General features: G+C 37.8%; 1 pseudogene; it reads left to right on the top strand.

Moving 5' to 3' along the window:
• LOC107664033 (sickle tail protein homolog) overlaps positions 1–14,051 on the top strand; it is a 51,029-nt pseudogene extending 36,978 nt beyond the window's left edge.
• Positions 14,052–18,816: the final 4,765 nt, after the last annotated feature.

Genomic DNA, 18,816 nt, shown 5'->3' with positions numbered 1-18,816 from the left:
ATATATATATATATATATATATATATATATATATATATATTAGTTATGCTCAGCTCTACATTATTCAGTGTTTTTGGGGGTTTAGTCTCTGTGAAATTAGTTTGAAAATTCTTGACCACTAATTGAGAGAAAAGGGATGGAAATAAATTGGTCCAAATGTGTGGGAACCCAATGCATAATAACAGGAACATTGTTCACATGCAGCAGGCAATTTGAAATTTAATAGAAATGCATTCAATTTATTGAATTTGTTTTATAAGTGATGCTTTGTTGGCTGGAGCAGCAATACTTTAAATGGGATGAATTTATAAACATAACATCTCACAGATGGCTTTAGCGTTTTGACAGTTACAGTTTGCACACTAAAGCTAAAATCTGCAAAATGTTGGATTTCCAAATTTAGTCCCTTTAGAGCACCACCGCTAAAAAAACATCTGAACTCACCAGTTCCTGACAAGTTAGTGGACCAACTAGTCATTTCGCAGAAGGAAGTGCCTGTACACATGTTCCCTCACAGCTGGAATGACCAACCAGCCACTCCCATTTTATCTCAACACAGTGTGTTTTGCACATGTGTCAATTTGCGTTCACGGGACAATAAGATCTGCAACATGTGACCCTGCAGTAGTTTCACTGGCACAGCTGTGCAAAAACACTGCACTCTGCCCACATGTTGTAGTATTGGGAAACCCTTTTCCCAACTAAACCAAATTTTAGATTACTGGGATGATAGGAACTAAAAACAAATGGATGTGTAAAACAGGTCCTACGAGAGCGTGAGAAAGCAAACATGCACAGACACGTTTGCTGATGTGATGCACTTATTTTGAAGGATTGCAAAAATGGACCCATTTTCTGTAATGTTTGGGCCTGATGATATATTGGCCTTTCATTTTAGCTGTTTATCAATGCTGCAAATCTCTTGAAAGTTGAAGCTTTTCCTTCATACACATAATTTATAGACCCATGTACAGTGATGCTCTGTGAATTAGCTTTCCCAGGTGCTTTGCATCACTTCTGACATGTGGCAAACTAAAGGTCCTAGAGACTTTTGCGTTTAAACATGCATGTTTGCAGTACATTTATTTATTTAGTCATTTAGCAGACGCTTTTATCCGTAGAACCATCTCAAGGATGATCAGAAGAAATGGACAGCACCTGAGTTAAATATATGAGTGTCACAGCAAAGGGTCTGAATACTTAGGACCATGTGATATTTCAGTTTTTCTTTTTTAATAAATCTGCAAAAATGTCAACAATTCTGTGTTTTTCTGTCAATATGGGGTACTGTGTGTACATTAACGAGGAAAAAAAAATAACTTAAATGATTTTAGCAAATGGCTGCAATATAACAAAGAGTGAAAAATTTAAGGGGGTCTGAATACTTTCCGTACCCACTGTATATGCTACCATGCCTCGAATACCAGAGTTCACCACAGTTTTACCCTCAGGAACAGAGAAAGGCAATATAATTTGCTGGTTCCCCCTTTAGCATTTTTAGCACTGTTTAATACTCCTTAGATCCTCAGCTGAATAGAATGTGATCATTTATGGAATTATCTCTTTAATGAAGTGAGTCATGTGGCCTGTGTTTTGCAGTGAAAGAATAAAGGCAATGGAGCAGCAGATAGCCAGTCTTACTGGACTCGTTCAACATGCTCTTATGAAAGGGCCAAATCCAAGTGCCAAAGGGACTTCTAGGTACATGTTCACAGAAACATTTAATGTGAATTATAAATAGCATGAATCTAATTTGTGTCAGTATAATGTGAAGATAAAAATGGTATAATGAAAACTCAAAATGATGCAAAATGATTCTAAGACGTAACGTTTTGTCTTTCTCTATAGTGAGAATCCTGTAAAGATGGGGTCTCCGGCACAGAATGGTGGTCAGTAAACATTCAGTTATTGATTATAATGATGCTTCCTTTATCATTCCATCTTGTGAATCATGGATCTGAATTTAATCTTAATTTAACAATTTTTGTGTAATTACCAGAGCAATAACTTCATAAATTGGTGTTTTTGTCCAGGCGTCTGTACTGTAACATCATCTAAAGACCCGGTTGTGCAGACAGACAGTATTTCAGCCCAGGTTCAGCCTCCTGTTAGAGACCCTGCTATATGCTCAATACTCTCCACCTTCAGGAGAAACGTCTCTGACCTCAGACTGCAGCTCCACCAACTCAAACAGATGCAGGTACACATGAAATTCAGATTAAAAAGAGTTTCTGTCCAGGGCATCTGCTCTTTTTAAATGCTTATCCTACAATATTATAATGTCTTATCATAATATAGATATTAGTGCTGTCAGTCAAATAAAAAAAAAGTATTTTGCAATAGTTATGCAATAATTCAGTAGTGAAGCAACTATCTTCACATATTTCACTTCTAAATAATACACGACTGTTCAAACGTTTGGGGACAGTAAGATTTAAAAAGAAGAAGAAAAAAAGGAAATAAGAAATTAAGCCATTTATTATAATTAAAGATCAGTGGTGGGTCGTGCATTTCACACCCAGGCCTTCAGTGGTGTCCTACCTGAATTAATCCACCTCTTAATAAAATCATTGACGCCACGTTTATAGAAACCATCAATATTATGCAGAAATGCAGTATAACAGGGCGTTGCATCACAGACAGGTATCTCATGTAGCGAGAATGAAAGCCATTACTAAAACAAGAAACCCAATTAACACAATTTAGCAAGTCTCCTTTCATCTCTAGCTGAAGCATCAACATATCAACCTAATAAACCTAATAAGTCTGCCAGTGTGCTGCGGGAGGAAATTACTAGTTCGCACAGCTTTACTGGGAAAGTGAGCAAGTAACATTAAAATAATTCATACGAAAATGAAGAAAATTGTAAGCATGTGTACCTGCCAATTTAACGTACTCTTAGGACTTTTATCTTCACAATGAGTCTCCCCGCTGGTTTGCAGGAGGAAAAGGCCAGTTAACACAACTTGACTCGGAAATTGAGCGCTCCTTTGATATTCTTATGGAAACTTAAACGTAGCTTTATATTTTGCAAATAACATCAGAATAAAACGTATAAAGCGATAAAAGAGTCAAAAATGAAAATTAACCTACCATACTCTAGTGGGCTTTCATCTTCATGATGAGTTTATCACAGAGCCGTTGCCGAGGAGGTGTGTGGTTGTTTTTCGCAGTTATTTAGTACTACTGTATTTAGATTTACAGTAGGCTAATATTTTCCCAGAATGCATTGGAAATCTACAATAACATACTGTGCACAGCATAAGAAGTAAGAAACCTGAGAATACAGTAATGATACTCTGAAAACAACAAAAATGATTTACAGTGTGCTGTTTGCTAGCTCTGTTACTGATACGCTCTCTGACCATCCAATCAAAGGACGTGACAATGGCGATGTTATTGTATGCCTGCTAGATGGCCCTGGTGTCACCAACTCGAAATCTGATTGGTTAAAGCAACGTTTTCATTGCCATTTATTTTAAGCTTCAGGCGCCCACACTGTTGATTCTGAAGGCCTCAAGGCAGATTTCTTTGACCCAGGCAACACATAATTGCTGAAATATGATTGGATAAAAGCTCTAATATAAACATACACTATTGGAAGCAGCGCAACCAAGAGAAAAGCTATGAAATGAAGAGAATAGACTACTGAGAATAATTTAATACACAATACACATTCATGGAAAAAATATATTAAAACTAAGTCAGTGATTCTGATCGTGTTTAGGCCAGCAGAGAAGGCCTTGATGGCCCTGACGGCCCACCACTGTTAAAGATTCAGTTTCAAGTAAATACTGTTCTTTTGAATTTTCTATTCATCAAAGTATCCTGAAAAGAATAATCACTGTTTTCAACATTGATAATAATAAAAAATATTTCTTGAGCACCAAATTAGCATAGGAATAAATTACATGTTAAAATGTATTAAAATAGGAAAGTTATTTTATACTGTATTTTAATAATATAGTATTACTCTTTACAGTATTTTTAATCAAATACATGCAGAATTGGTGTGCGTAAGATTATTTTTTCAAAAACATTAAAAACTCTTACCCAAACATTTGAATGGTAGTATATAAACATATAATATATAATTATAGTAATGTGATGTAGTGTTATAATATACACATGAGTTATAATATACATTTAGTCAGAAGACAAGTGTGTTGATAGAGCTTTTCCTTGCATATACAGCTGCAGAACCAGGATGCCATGAGGCAGATGCTGCGACAGGCAGAGCAGGAGATCTCAGAGAGGTTTTCAGACACTGTGCTGCACCTTGAGGACCCTGTTCATAGACAACGAGTCCAGGTGGAAGAAGAAAGACACAGATATCTGGGCATGGAGGAGAGAGTTCTCGTGCAACTCGGGTAAGACAATAGGACAGCAATTTTTATGGGACTACTGATCCTGTTAAGACCTTGACATTAATTACCCATGATGAATTCATTATGGACTGGTCATCTGTAGAATGTGAGAGACCGCTGTAGACTAACAGAACAAATGCTGCGATCTAGAGGGGAAAATCAGTGCACTGATTAGCTTCCGCAAATGAGCCAGATTTGATGCTGATTAACTGCTCATGTCTGATCAAAGCTGAATTTTCCCAGATCCCCCTTACTAATTAATTATAATCCCATGCCTCCACTCAATGCTGAATGCACACTTTAATAAACAAAGACCAGTGTAGGTTTTTAATAGATGTGAACTGAGGGGATTTTTACATCATTAGTGCTGTACTGAGTATTTTTCTAAAAACCCATTTGGTGGTGTAAACCTTGGTAAAGTAAAACTAGTCATACCTACATTTGGTGGAGGTGTGTGTGATTGCATGAAACAATGCAGTGAATAATCCACTGTCCCAACCTGTCTCAGAAGAATAAGGCCTGTGAATGTTTCTTGTGAAATTGTGTTTCCTGTCACGATGAATATGTGCTATCCTGAAGGGAAAATATAGGTCAGATTACTTCAGAAATAAGTCTGTGTTTAGTCACAATGTGCATGAAACCAAGTGTTGGTATTAAATTGTTAGCTAAAACTAAAAAGCTATAAAATATCACTAGAAAAAAGGTTAGAAAATCACTTAAGATATTAAAAATGTGTATGTTAACTGAAACTGAAATATAATATTAGATTAAAAAAACAAACCTAGAAAACATGAATGAAAATTAGGAATGTTGCTTTATCACCTAACTGAAATAAAATGTTGAAGTACTAAAACGACTGAAACTGAAATAAAAATAAATGAAAGCTAAATAGAAATATTTAAATAATTATAATGACAGAAGCACAACAAAATTACTAACTAATTAAAATGAACGCTAAAAATATAAAAACAAAATATGAATAAACACACTATATTAGTACATAAATAATACTAAAAATTACAAAGCATTTTATTCCAGTGACCAACAAATACCAGATTATACAAATAATAACAACCAAGAGATGTTGTTGCTGGCTTAAATTAGATTGTGTTTAGAAAGATAAAAAGCAGAACTTGACATTGTGCATGGGAAAACTCTTAAGACACCCCTCAGGTAAATTACAGAAAACACAAACCATTTCCCACAGGGATGATGTTAAGCTATGATCTCAGAGCATGTGTACTGGCTTGCAGATTCCTGCATGGCTGGCCCTGCTAAAGGCTTTTATATGCTGGTACAACTCATGAAGTCCAGCTTCAACAATTCACTCTTCATAACCGTTTCAAGAGGGATGAAGTCAGAAAATCTGAGAAAGACGTAGGTTATGATGATCCTCTGAAAGTATTTGGCTGAGGGCAGACTTTTGTTGCCAAATTTGCTTACACAGCCAAACTTCTCTATATGTGAACTGTCAGTCAACAAACAAGACTAAATCACGTTAAACAGGTTTCAGCCTTTAGCAGTCAAAGACTAACAGTCAAGACTTGCTTATTACACAGTATTAAGTGTCACTAAATGCTGGATTAAATGCAATTGAAATATATATAAACAGTGGCGTCCAAATGTCTGAGACTTCATTGGAAATATGGGATTTTTTTTCTACTTAAACCAGGAAATTAACAGAAAGGTAATTTTTTTTTCAGTTCAGGTTTTACATTAAATTGTAGAGTACATGCAGCTTGAGCAAAAAAGCAAAGAAAAATACTTGTTATTTAGCATTTTAGTGACAGTGGTGCTGATAAATGAAACATCCTTATAACAATGTGACAGAGAGCTGGAGAACTATGTGGAGATGCTCAAGAAAGAATCCACCTCTGCCATGAGCAATCAACCAGTCACTCTGAAGGATGTGGAGGAAGGGGCGGTCAAGGCCACAGAAGCCGACCATAGAGAAGCCCCACAGGGCCAGTGTTGACCGAGTACAGCCCAACCCTGAAACAGTCAGCAAATCGCCTCCCCCTCCCCCTCCACGCAGATTCTACCCCTCTGGAACTGGACTCACCACTGGACGCTCAGGAGAGGTGATCTACACCACCCGGAAAGAGTCCACTAGTGCACAGGTGCATGAGTCGTGCTTCCTCTAATTAAGATCACACCATTATTCATGTGACTAAGGCCTTGCTAAGCCGCATTCCCAGACAACATGACAATTGTCACTACTATTATTTGAAAACAACACATCTATCGTACAGTGTACCGACTACCTGTAGAAATTTCAGTGTGTTATATTTTGCCTGGGTGTGCTGTTCGCTACATAATGTGTCCTTGTTTTTGTGAATAATAATGACAGAAAGTCACGGTAGACATTCCAGCTGCTTTTGTTGATTTGAAAGACATAATGGAGGGTGAGGGTCGGTCACACTTGACTGGTTGTTTTGGCTATAGGAGGGTGAAGAGGAGGCCCCGAAGCCCAAACCCTTGCGTGTGCCCCCAGAGGTCAAGCCTAAGCCCCACCCCCCTCCTCCTGTCAACACCTCCACCTTACAAGATGAAGAGGATGAAGGAGATAAGATCATGGCTGAGCTACAGGTGAGCAAACCACCATCGTCCTCACAGGAGACACTCACACAAAGACATAAACACACACTTGTTCTTTTACACCTTGCTAAGCCGCATTCCCAGACAACATGACAATTGTCACTACTATTATTTGAAAACAACACATCTATCGTACAGTGTACCGACTACCTGTAGAAATTTCAGTGTGTTATATTTTGCCTGGGTGTGCTGTTCGCTACATAATGTGTCCTTGTTTTTGTGAATAATAATGACAGAAAGTCACGGTAGACATTCCAGCTGCTTTTGTTGATTTGAAAGACATAATGGAGGGTGAGGGTCGGTCACACTTGACTGGTTGTTTTGGCTATAGGAGGGTGAAGAGGAGGCCCCGAAGCCCAAACCCTTGCGTGTGCCCCCAGAGGTCAAGCCTAAGCCCCACCCCCCTGCTCCTGTCAACACCTCCACCTTACAAGATGAAGAGGATGAAGGAGATAAGATCATGGCTGAGCTACAGGTGAGCAAACCACAATCATCCTCACAGGAGCCACTCACACAAAGACATGAACGCGCCCTTATTCTTTTACAAACACATGTACAGAGGAAACCCAAACACACAGGAAGTCTGAGACATGTCAGGGGTGTTAAGGGACAAATATTGAGCCCATACAAACATCAGACGGCCACACCAGTGTCAACATTTACACAAAAGCATCAAAATGAGGGTACTATGGCTCTCTCAGAAGTTTGACTTGTGCTGCCCTCTATTGTTAAGAATGGGTAGGATTTACTATAAATCTGTTTTCATGAATCCGATTTTATTTTCATTAGGAATAAAAAAAAAATTTAAATTTATATATATTTGCTTTTAAGTGTGTAAATACACTGTAAACTAGGGCTGGGTAAAAATATCGATATCTCGATATTAATCGATTCTAATTTTTATGGAACAATATCGATTCTTAAATCCCAAGAATCGATTAGTCTAGCCTGTTTTCACAGGTAATGGATGGAACATTGAAGGGTACTTCCCATCTAATAAATCACAATAAGCATTGTGCTTGGGTACTTTTCAAATGAAACAAAGTCTCAGATTTCAAATTCTGTCCGTTGTATTGGAGTATTTAAACAATAAATGCCGTTTTGGCACTTTTTAATGTGGAGTGACAGATCGCTGTAGCGCGGCGCGCCTCAGTTCAATAAAAGCGGCAGCGCGAGGCGCACGTGAACTGATCATCTCCTCCACATTAATACCCGTTTCAGCACAAAATAAACATGACTAAAAATCCGAAGGTAAGTAAAAGAAAGAGTACAACTTTACAATCCATATCCTGTGTCATGTAATCGCTCAATCTGTGTTTCAGTCGCACAAAGACGCCAATATAATGGCTTGTAAACAATGTCACGTAACTCACATTTACCTCAGAAAAACATATTCGGTGACCATAAACTCATTAGCTATAAAAAAATAAACTGTAGAGAGGGGTATTTTGCTTAATATATGCAATATATAACATTCATTATAATTTTTACTGTTCTTCAATCTTTAATTTATGTTTGAATAAATCTATCAAGTTTTTATGACAGCCACCATTTAAATGTTTATATAAAAAAATTTAAAAAAATGAATTGAAGTAGAAATATTAATATGTAACTGTAACTTTATTATTGTAAAAACTTTTACTAAAATTTAAAATTTATTAATTTTAACGTTCAATATTATAGTAATGTTGTACCAACTGACTCTCATGTATATTTTACAGCTTTAATTGAGATATTTTTTTCCTTGAGAAAATTTGGCATGTACTGTACCTGATATATATCCAAAATAATCTATATTGAATCGAATCGAATCGAATTGGTAATCGAATCGAATCGCAAGCTTGTGAATGAGAATCGAATCGTGAAATTTGTGTCAAAACCCAGCCCTACTGTAAACATTATAACAATAATATATTTAGGGAACATTTCTTGCACCTTGTCTGGATCAAGGTGTTCAGTTCTGTTGGCATCTCATAATTGCACAAAAACAGGACAGAAAGCTCACCCATACACAGCCACAGCACCTAATGCCCGTACCCTTACCCCTCCTCAGGTGTTTCAAAAGTGCACTATTAAAGATTTACAGCCCAGATACATTGTTGATCTCACAACCCGTGAGCCCTCAGACAGTGAGACGGAGCCAGGGCTTTCCCTATCTTACCACACAAAGGTAACGGACGTGATGTGTGCTAACTCCCCATCGCAGTTTAACAACAGTGCTCATATGAGCAGTCATGTGCCATAACCTCCTGCTCTACTTGACACTTATTCGCAACACCCATACTGATATACTGACATACTGATGCAAGTCAATGCCTGACCGTAGCCCCTCATCAAGAGAGGGCGTAATATGTTTGAATGTGTCTAACACTGGTCTGTCACTCACACTCTTTTGCTGAATGCTAATAGATACAGCATGGGGTGGGTCAGAGTGACTGGAGCGTTGGAAAGGCCATTCAGCACTCTGACTTCTGACCTTTTCCTTTTTTAGCATTCAGAGTTCACTTTGAAAAAGGGCCAGAATGTCCACCATAAAGAGATATAAAGATTTAATATTATTGCTTTGTAAAAGTAACTAAAATATGTATGTAGATACCAAACATTATATATTTTATAACATTTAAAAAATGTAAAAATAAATATGGTTAATATTAATTATATATATATACAATAATTAAAAGTTTTTATTAATAATAAAATAAAAATTATATATTAATAATACTTATTTTTTTAACATTAAATATTTTTACAAATGTGATGTTTTGGGCTCTAAAAACATATAAGGGATATATAATAGTTTCATCTTTATGAATGTTTTAATGTGTAGTAAATGTAATGTATACATTTGTGTGTTTAACTTTAGTTTTTATTATCACAGTGTCTGGGTTTTCAAAACAGGAATAATATTTTTGTATTCTGGATCCAAAGACTACATCCAAGTCACTTTCTCAATTGAAATATTTTTTTTTTAAATAAACTAAACAAAATTCAAGCATGTGTTTTCCAGCAATCTCTATCACCATCAAACATCTTTGCATGGAAAATACTATACATAAAATTTCACTACTCCCTCAAGCATTTCTAGTCACCATAAATACATTATTTTGAAGCAATGCTTGACAACATACAGCAGTCCTTAGTAAACTAAGGATGAAAGCTAAACTAAACTCTAGATGGCGCCATTGAACGCTTTTGTAACCTTTCTCTCTGCATTTTACTGACTAGCTGGGTATTAATTTGAGAATGTAAATAAAGGTCTGTAACAGTGTAATGCAATGACTCTGTGCTAACAAACTGTCCTAGCAGACCACCACCTCTCAGCTATCTGAAGAAGGAGCACTATCTGAAATTAGGGAAGATAGTGCAACACCTGGTTCACCTGGGGTAAATATCATTTGTTACTGTTTCCATTAGATTTATGTGTGATTTAAGAGCATGTATACAGATTGTATTCACTTTGACTTTAATATGTTGTTTGAAGTCCAAAGAATTCTTGATTTCTTTGTCAGGTCATGTATTATATCACTGGGACATCAAAAACATCAAGGGAGAGCACCTCTAGACCAGATGACCTTAAGGAACCTAAGGAAGCAACTTTCTCTCCTTCAAAGGTTGCACCTGAGAATGCTTCTGACCTTTCCCAGCAAAAATTGTTAACGTCAAATGACTTCTCTATATTTTCACTTCAGTCAAGCCAATCAGTCAAGGAGGTCCAAAGCAAGCAAAATAATATTCATGAGGTGCCATCTGGCCCATTTAACTCTTTAAAGAACAGCACTGAAGCTGAAAAAGGGCCATCGATCATTAATCCCAAAGAGCTCAAGACTGAATCAGTGCTGAAGTCCCTAAAGCAGGTAGTTCCCACACCTTCTGAGAAAGTTTCACCTGTTGACGAGAAGTTAGAACAGCAGATACTGCGTATGTCCTCTGAGCAAGTCGCACCTGTTCTGGATAAGTCAATAATGCATGGACATCGCACAACCACTGTTCAAGTTACACTTGTTAGCAAGATTCCACAAAGTGCTGAACTTCAGGTTCACTCACCAGTCCATCAGCCCAACACTGATGCCTCATTTTCAACACAAGCGAATGGCCATGTCAATGAGCAGGATGTAACAAAGAGATCATCTGAAGATCAGGCCAGATACACTGAGGAGGCCAGTCTAAGTCCAGACCTCCCAGGAGAAGAAGGTCCTCCTCCACCAAATAACTTTGCCTTCAGGATCACTAAAACCAAGGTACAGGCTCTATCAACTGGAGAGTACCAACAACTGGTAAATAGTAAAGGCACAGATGTCCAAACTGTTAAAGTGGGCTCAGAACCAACTGTATCTGCCCCTGAGGACTCTGGATGTGACAAGAAGCCGGTTATAATAATTTTTGACGAGCCTATGGATATCTGTCAGGCCTACAAGCGACTGTCCACCATCTTTGAGTGTGAAGAAGAGCTGGAGAGGGTGCTATCGGAAGAGAGGATAGATGAAGAGAACGAGGAAGAAGTGGAAGCCAACTCAAAGAGTCAGGTCGGTCAGATAACACCTAGAAATAATCGAGATCAGTGCAGAAATGAGAACAGGGTAAACAATGAGAGAAGTAGTAGCGTTGCAATGCCTCTACAACAGCAGAGTTCCTTTGAGAGTTCTGCTCTTACCGTTGAGGAAGGAGACAAGACCGAATCTCCTAAAGATTTGAAAAAGAAATTCAAATTTAAGTTCCCAAAGAAGCAGCTTGCAGCTATTGGTCAGGCCCTTCGTACGGGGACAAAAACTGGCAAGAAGACACTGCAGGTAGTTGTCTACGAGGATGAAGAGGAACCAGATGGAACTGTGACTGAGCTCAAAGAAGCTAAAAGGTTTGAGATCAAGTCCCATGCAGACTCTGATTCTACCACCCCTAGGTCTTTATCGCTAAACCAGACCACCACATTACAGAGCACCAAAGACAGAACTGAGGAACTCCGTAAGACCACTTATCAAACATTAGACAGCCTCGAGCAGACCATTAAGCAGTTAGAAAGCACCATAAGTGATATTGGGCCTGCATTGGTTTCAGAAGTCTCCCGCAAAATGGAATCGAAAGCAAAGAGAATTGCCAGTGATGCAGAACTGGAGGAGGGCAGTCCCACAAAAAAGCCAGCCCCTCTGAAGCCCAAACCCCACAAGTCATCTCTGCAAAAGAGATCCAAAACACAGTCTCGATCCTCCTCAAGCACGGCCACTTCCTCCAGTTCCTCCAACAGTAAACAGGTCTTTCCCAACTCCTTCTGCACTGCACACTTCTGCTGGTGGCTTGGGTTTGCTTTGAAAGCCTGACTTTCTAAACAATGACTTTAATCAACTTTGAATGTGTTTCGTAGGTGTCTTCGGGTGAACGCACTTGGGAACGCTCTGTTTTGAGGGCTCTGTGTGATTTCAGTGGACATGATTATGGACTTGTTCTTCTTTTTCAAACCACTCTGTCTACTTTCACTGTTCAGACTTTCAATGAGGTTGAATCCACAAACCGTTTCTCTGTCTGAGCGCCTCGCTTTTTTGGGATTAATAAAGTGCATGTACTGTGGTTGGGAAATTGGTGGTACACTTGAGCATGCTGCCTGCATTCTTCTGTCCCCAATCATGTCTACAAATGAGAAATCTTTAAAAGCTCTGTCCTCATTCTGTCATGTACTTGTCAATCTCCTCAATCCATCGCTGAAATTGTTTCCTTGTTGATCTTTTCAGAACTCTGGTGACTCTCCTGCTTCGAGTCAGATTTCCTCACCTAAGTCTCGCCACCAGCCAGCAGGGAATGTGGAAAAACCCGGAAAACCTCAAAAGCTCCAGGACTCCCAGAGGCAATTCCGTCAGGTAGTTTTACTGTAGGGCAGTGTAAGGCATGAAGACACAGATGGGAAATGTCTTTGAGTGGTCTTTTGAGTGGTGTTATTGTGGACGCACATATCTCTCTTCCCCTACAATTCATCACAACCAACTCCTTGTGCATGTTTATCTTTACGAATAGACCCTTTCAAGATATGCTACTTTTTTTTACCAACCCTTGTGCTCCTTGGGAATCAAACCCATGGCCTTGCCATTGTTGGCACAATGGTCCAGTTGAGCTATACAGGAAAACTATGTGACTGTTGTCATCACAGAAGCAAACACTAGGAACTTAGAGCGTAATCCTACTGTGTTGGTTGGGGAGTGATGGTTTAAATTTCCATTTCTTTGGATTATGAAGACATTTTGAAGAACCTCTGACCTCTTTGGTCTGGTGCCCATATTCCTCCTTTGATTCCTTCTTTTCTCTCTGTTGCTTAATGTGTGAAATAAACTGTGAGAGAAAGGAGAGAAACAAAATTACGCCTTTTGTTACAAGAGTAATATTTTTGTTGGTGTTGTACTGTAGAATATTTTTATGGAATATAGAGCTCTATATTTTCATGTATGTGTTATCATCCTACTTGACTTTCCATGTCTTCCGGCATCTTTGTTCGCAGGCTAACGGGAGTGCTATGAAAGCTGGTGGGAATAGTAAACATGCTTTCCTTGCTTTGCCTGTTTCTAAGATCCCAGCTTTTATACCTAGCTCATGGAAACATAGCTCAACCCGTGCTCCTCGTTCAAATGCATCTAGGCTTACTAACCGAACTTCTTCCTCTTCTTCTAAGTCCTCTATCCCATGTCTCAGGCTGAGCTGGCCCAGCTGTAGACCCGTCTCGCCCCCAAAATCTCCCAAGCCCTCTCAGCAGCCTGAAGGTCAAAACCTAACCCTCCCTCCACAGACTCAAAATTGCCAGTCCTGCTCCATTTCCTACTCATCCTCATCCTCATCCTCCTCTAGCTTCTACTCTTCCTCCTCCTCCTCTGTTTCTCCGACCTCTACTTTCTCTTCCTCATCCCCTTCCTCTCCATCCCTCCGGTTTCCCACTGCCATGTGCCGGGGAGGTCGAGCTGTACACATGCCCAGCTTCAGCAGCCGCAGGCCTCTATCACACCAGCATCCTTTACCGGGAACATGGCATGAGCTGTCCATTTCTCTCTTTTGCTCATTCTGTTTGCACTCATTCTGGTGGTATTTAAGGTGTAACAGAAATACTGATTTAGTTATGCCGTGTATTTGGGGTGGTGTTATTGTCTTTGTGCACTTCCACTGAAATCCAGAAGTAGTTCAGAATCTAGAGCCGTATATGGTGCTTCTGAATTACGGATTTTGTTTTGGAATATGTGAGGGATTAAATTTGACAGTGTTGGCTTTATATTTTATAGAAGTATATTTGTTTACTTACATGAACTATATAAAATATGCATTGCTATTTTAGAGAAAGGAAATATATTTTAGAGTATTTTGTTTTAAATTAGCCATATTTAGTGGGGGTCCAAAAGTCTGAGAGCTCAATGATTTAAAAAAAAAAAAACTTCCTAAAATCTCCTAAGACCTTCCTAAAATCTTTATAAATCTTTTTTGTTGTTTTAAGACTTTCTTTAGGGTTTTTACAAAATAAAATAAGGAATATGTAGGATTCTGCTGTTCTTCTAGGTCGCTAGAAGCAAATGACTAGGTCAAAGAAGCAAATTTGTAAATATGTACAAATTATCAAATGTACTTGCTTCTTAAATCATTCTGGAAAACATGATCATTAGGTTTTACACAAACTTAAATTGTTGTGTTTATCGTTTTAATATAAAACATGTTGTGTTAAATATTAAAAATGCTAAATAAAAGCAGTTTCACCAGATGTCTCAGACTTTTGGACCCCACTGTATATCTGTCAGAAATGGTTTAACAAGTTTGTGGTGATTGATTTGACAGTTTGAAAGGGATTTAACCAAATTTCATCTGAATTGTTGCTCTTTGCCTCCAGTGCACTGCCAGTTTCAACAATATGCAGTTTGTAGTGTTTTGCCATAAAACCAAAGTTGTTTTTTTTTTTATTTAAAGACTCCAAACAAAGGTGTATATATGCAGTAGTATGAGTGGATGATGTGCAACCATCGTAGTGGTTCTATAGCCTAGCTTTCTGTTACTTTATTCTTGTACTCCTTCAAATAACTCATGTCAAACAACCTATTTACTCCTATGCATGCTTTTCTGATATTTAACCATGAATAATGCAAAGGTAAATGCTGTAAATATTACCTCTGATTTTGTAATACTGTATAAATTGTATGAAAATTGTTTGGAAGAAAATGCTTGATGTTTATCAAATAAAGGGCTTCCAGTGTAGTCATTTATTTTTACATTTATTGTCATTTATTTTTATGTTTTTTTTTCATGCTGTGCATGTAAATGTGTGAAATGTCTGACAACTACATATTTTAAAACATGGATGCAGAACAGAATTTAAAGCAAATGTAAAAACACCACACTTGTCTCTTTAGCGAACATAAAAGAGTTTAACCTGTTTCAAGGCCTGATAAAACAATTTGAAAACTGATGACAGCACTTCCAGTTTGTATCACTTCAATATTCAACTGCAAGAGCAACACTGACTTGCAGGACTTCTCACTGAAAAGAGACATACTGTAATCATATAAAGCTTAATTGAAAAACCTCTCTATATTATATGTATGTATATATATATATATATATATATACACATATAATATTGAGAGGTTTTCCAATTAAGCTTTAGATGATTACAGCATGTCTCTTTTCAGTGAGAATTATGGGTTGCACCGATTAGTCGACTTAAATGCTCTGCCGTGAGGCTTTAAAGGGTTAGTTCACCCAAAAATGAGAAGTCCAGAAACGTAGCAAGGAGATTGGTTTCTGGACTTGAGAACATTTCAGTTGCGTTGCTGTCTATGCAGGGTCCGACAGCTCTCAGATTCCATCAAAAATATCTTAATTTGTGTTCTGAAAATGAACAAAGGTCTTACGGGTTTGAAACGACATGAGGGTGAGTAATTAATGACAGAATTTTCATTTTTGGGTGAACTAACCCTTTAAGCTTGATGTCGACTAGTCGCTGGTCCTATAGAGGGCGCAATAAAAGAAATCTTTGAAGTCCACTTTTACGCTACGTTTCCAAACAGTTAAAATGACAAATAAATGCATACTCCGGAAAGCGCTCCTGAAGACGTGTGATTATACCACCTGGATGCTCGAAATTGAACGGGAGAATGCACGTTTTAAACAGCTTATTGTGCAGGTAAATGAATCGCCGTTCTGATCTAATGCGCGTTGCACTGTAACGTGCACACATAGGCTACAGACAGTAGATCTTACATCACGCCCACACGGAATCATTCAGTAGCGCGGAAATTTATTGTCAACACTTTCTGTGATTTCTCAATAATAATAGCTTAGAAACTGAAAAGTTCTAGTATATATTTCTAGTAACTAAGAAGAGAGATGCTGCCATCGCTCTCTCACTAATGCATTCATATAAATGTAATCTTTACTGTGCTACTTTATCTGTATCTGATTTAAAACGAGTAGAAATCTGAGAAATAAAATGACCCAAAGACAAAAGAACTGATAAAAATGAGCTGTAATAGGAGCAATTAATAGCCATGTGGGCAGCGCTGTGCACAAAGTGTCTGAGTCTCAGCTCAAGGTTCAGGCTTATTTGTTCATTAATGACATCATCAGCAACTAGTCGACTTGACTTTCATCACATAAATGTCGACTTACTGAAATAAATGAACTTTTCAACGACATTCTAATTTATTGAGATGCACCTGTATATGCACCTGTATATATATATGTACAGTGCCAAAAGCACCAAAAGTTGGTTAAATGACCATGGTGTTGGCCAGCAAACTCACCAGACCTGAACCCCATAGAGAATCTGGTCTTATGAAGTATTCTAATTTGTTGAGATAGTGAATTGGTGGGTTTTTGTTAAATGTGAGCCAAAATCATCACAATTAAAAGAACCAAAGACTTAAACTACTTCAGTCTGTGTGCATTGAATTTATTTAATACACGAGTTTCACAATTTGAGTTGAATTACTGAAATAAATGAACTTTTCCACGACATTCTAATTTATTGAGATGCACCTGTATATAAACAGCTGACAGCATTTTTAGCACAGTAATAAAGGTTGTTTTTTTTACTATGATTTACTTTGGACGTGATGCTGTCAGTGTTACCAGAGTAGCCCATTACTGTTTCAGACCTTTAAGTAACAATTTAAGAAAGGCTATATTGAGATATCAGATAAACTGAAGTGGGGATCTTAAACAAGTCTTTAAAAATGGGTTTCAAAAGCCATTTTAGAACTGTGCCTATGCCCCTTAGCAGTCATTTTATTATATGAGACATGAAAGCAATTAATACCTGATTGATGTAAGAGTCATATCTATTATGTGGACAGCAAATCTCCTCTGAGACAAATGATTGGCACATCTATTAATTTGGACTTCTTCTCCGCGCTTAGATATGCATTATTTTAATGCCAAGTTTAATTCAGTCTTAAAGAATTAATTTAGCGTACCTGTTCAGAGAGACATGGTGCAGTCGATCATCTGCTGAAAAATGCCAGTTTCCACTGACTGTTTTATTGTTGCCATTCACATACTAAGCACCACGAGATTCACTCAAGGGCATTTCTAATAAATAAAAAAATAATTCGTATAAATTAATTTTCTGATTTTATCAGGTTTTCCAAATGTATAGGCACAAACAATCCAATGTCTAATTAGAGATGAAAACACTGTCTGGACAAAGGAGTGCTGCTTTATCCATTCCAGGTCCTCCTCAAATTTGTAATTAGCCAGCTTTAATGAAAGATAATTAGTTCATATGCAAATGTTAGAATTGACTGAATCCCTAAGCATAGCGCAATCTAATTAGCATGTAATTTGTATATTATAATACAGTTACCATTAAGACGTGTCCAAATGCTACAATGCTATAGAGAGGAGGAGAACAAGAGTAATTAAAACGCAAGTCCTTTTAGCATTTAAGATTAATTATTGTGTCTCCTGATGTTTTATGGTACAAGAGCATCAACATCATAACTCTTTGAGGACATTAACAAACCAACAAGGAACTTGTGTAAGTTAATCAAAGATCTGGTCACTAATTTGCATTTTTAATTCATCGCAATTAACGAGACTATCAATTGGATAGGAAATTAAGAAGGCTGCAATAGCTATTCAAGCTACTGCTGTTTGCTTAAAATGTCTTTGTAATCCTATTGTGCCACTTAAAAAAAGGAAACTCACGTTTATGCTTCTCAATCTTCTGCTAGAGCTTATTTATTGTAACAACCAGCTAACCAATGATTGTAACACATTTTGTCACCATTTAACCATGAACGGTGAATGTGTTGAGAAAAAAAGATGGATACAAAGATTCCTCAACAATAGTTTCAAGGTTTTTGTAGCAACGAAAAGAACCACCTCAGTGGACTCATATATGAAGCTATGTAGTAGTTTGCAAAGGAATATACAGTTGTAAGCATTCCCTGGTGCAGTATGTTAGACACCAAAACAAAAGCATTGTAAAAGCACTTTTAGGGTGCATCGATCTACATTTCCACACTTGAGTGGGTGATCTCAAGCTCTGAGCAAACCACCTATTGTTTCCCCTGTTGCATTTCTGGCACATGACCTTGGCTGGGTAAGTTTTAATTTATCCCATTTTAGAGGGCATTACTGCCAGCTCCACTCCACAACCCAACTCAGGAGCCATGGGATCACCCCAGGCGAACTGTCTGACAGCACACAATTGCCTTCCACCGGTAAGTACTCAAACACTTCATTAGCATTTAATTGAATTTTGTCTATCAGGAATAATGCTTTTAAGAGAAGAATGCCTAAATGAGAACAGAGTATCCTGTGTACTCCCAAAAGCATCGGTGAGACGACATGATTGAGAGTCATTGTGTAAATACGTTTTGTGACCTGCCAAACCTGG

This window comes from Sinocyclocheilus anshuiensis, unplaced genomic scaffold (assembly GCF_001515605.1).
Source record: "Sinocyclocheilus anshuiensis isolate Anshui unplaced genomic scaffold, SAMN03320099.WGS_v1.1 scaffold23, whole genome shotgun sequence".
NCBI classification, from domain to species: Eukaryota; Metazoa; Chordata; class Actinopteri; order Cypriniformes; family Cyprinidae; genus Sinocyclocheilus; species Sinocyclocheilus anshuiensis.
Note: the sequence above shows the minus strand (reverse complement) of the source record. Positions and strands in the feature narration are given on the sequence as shown.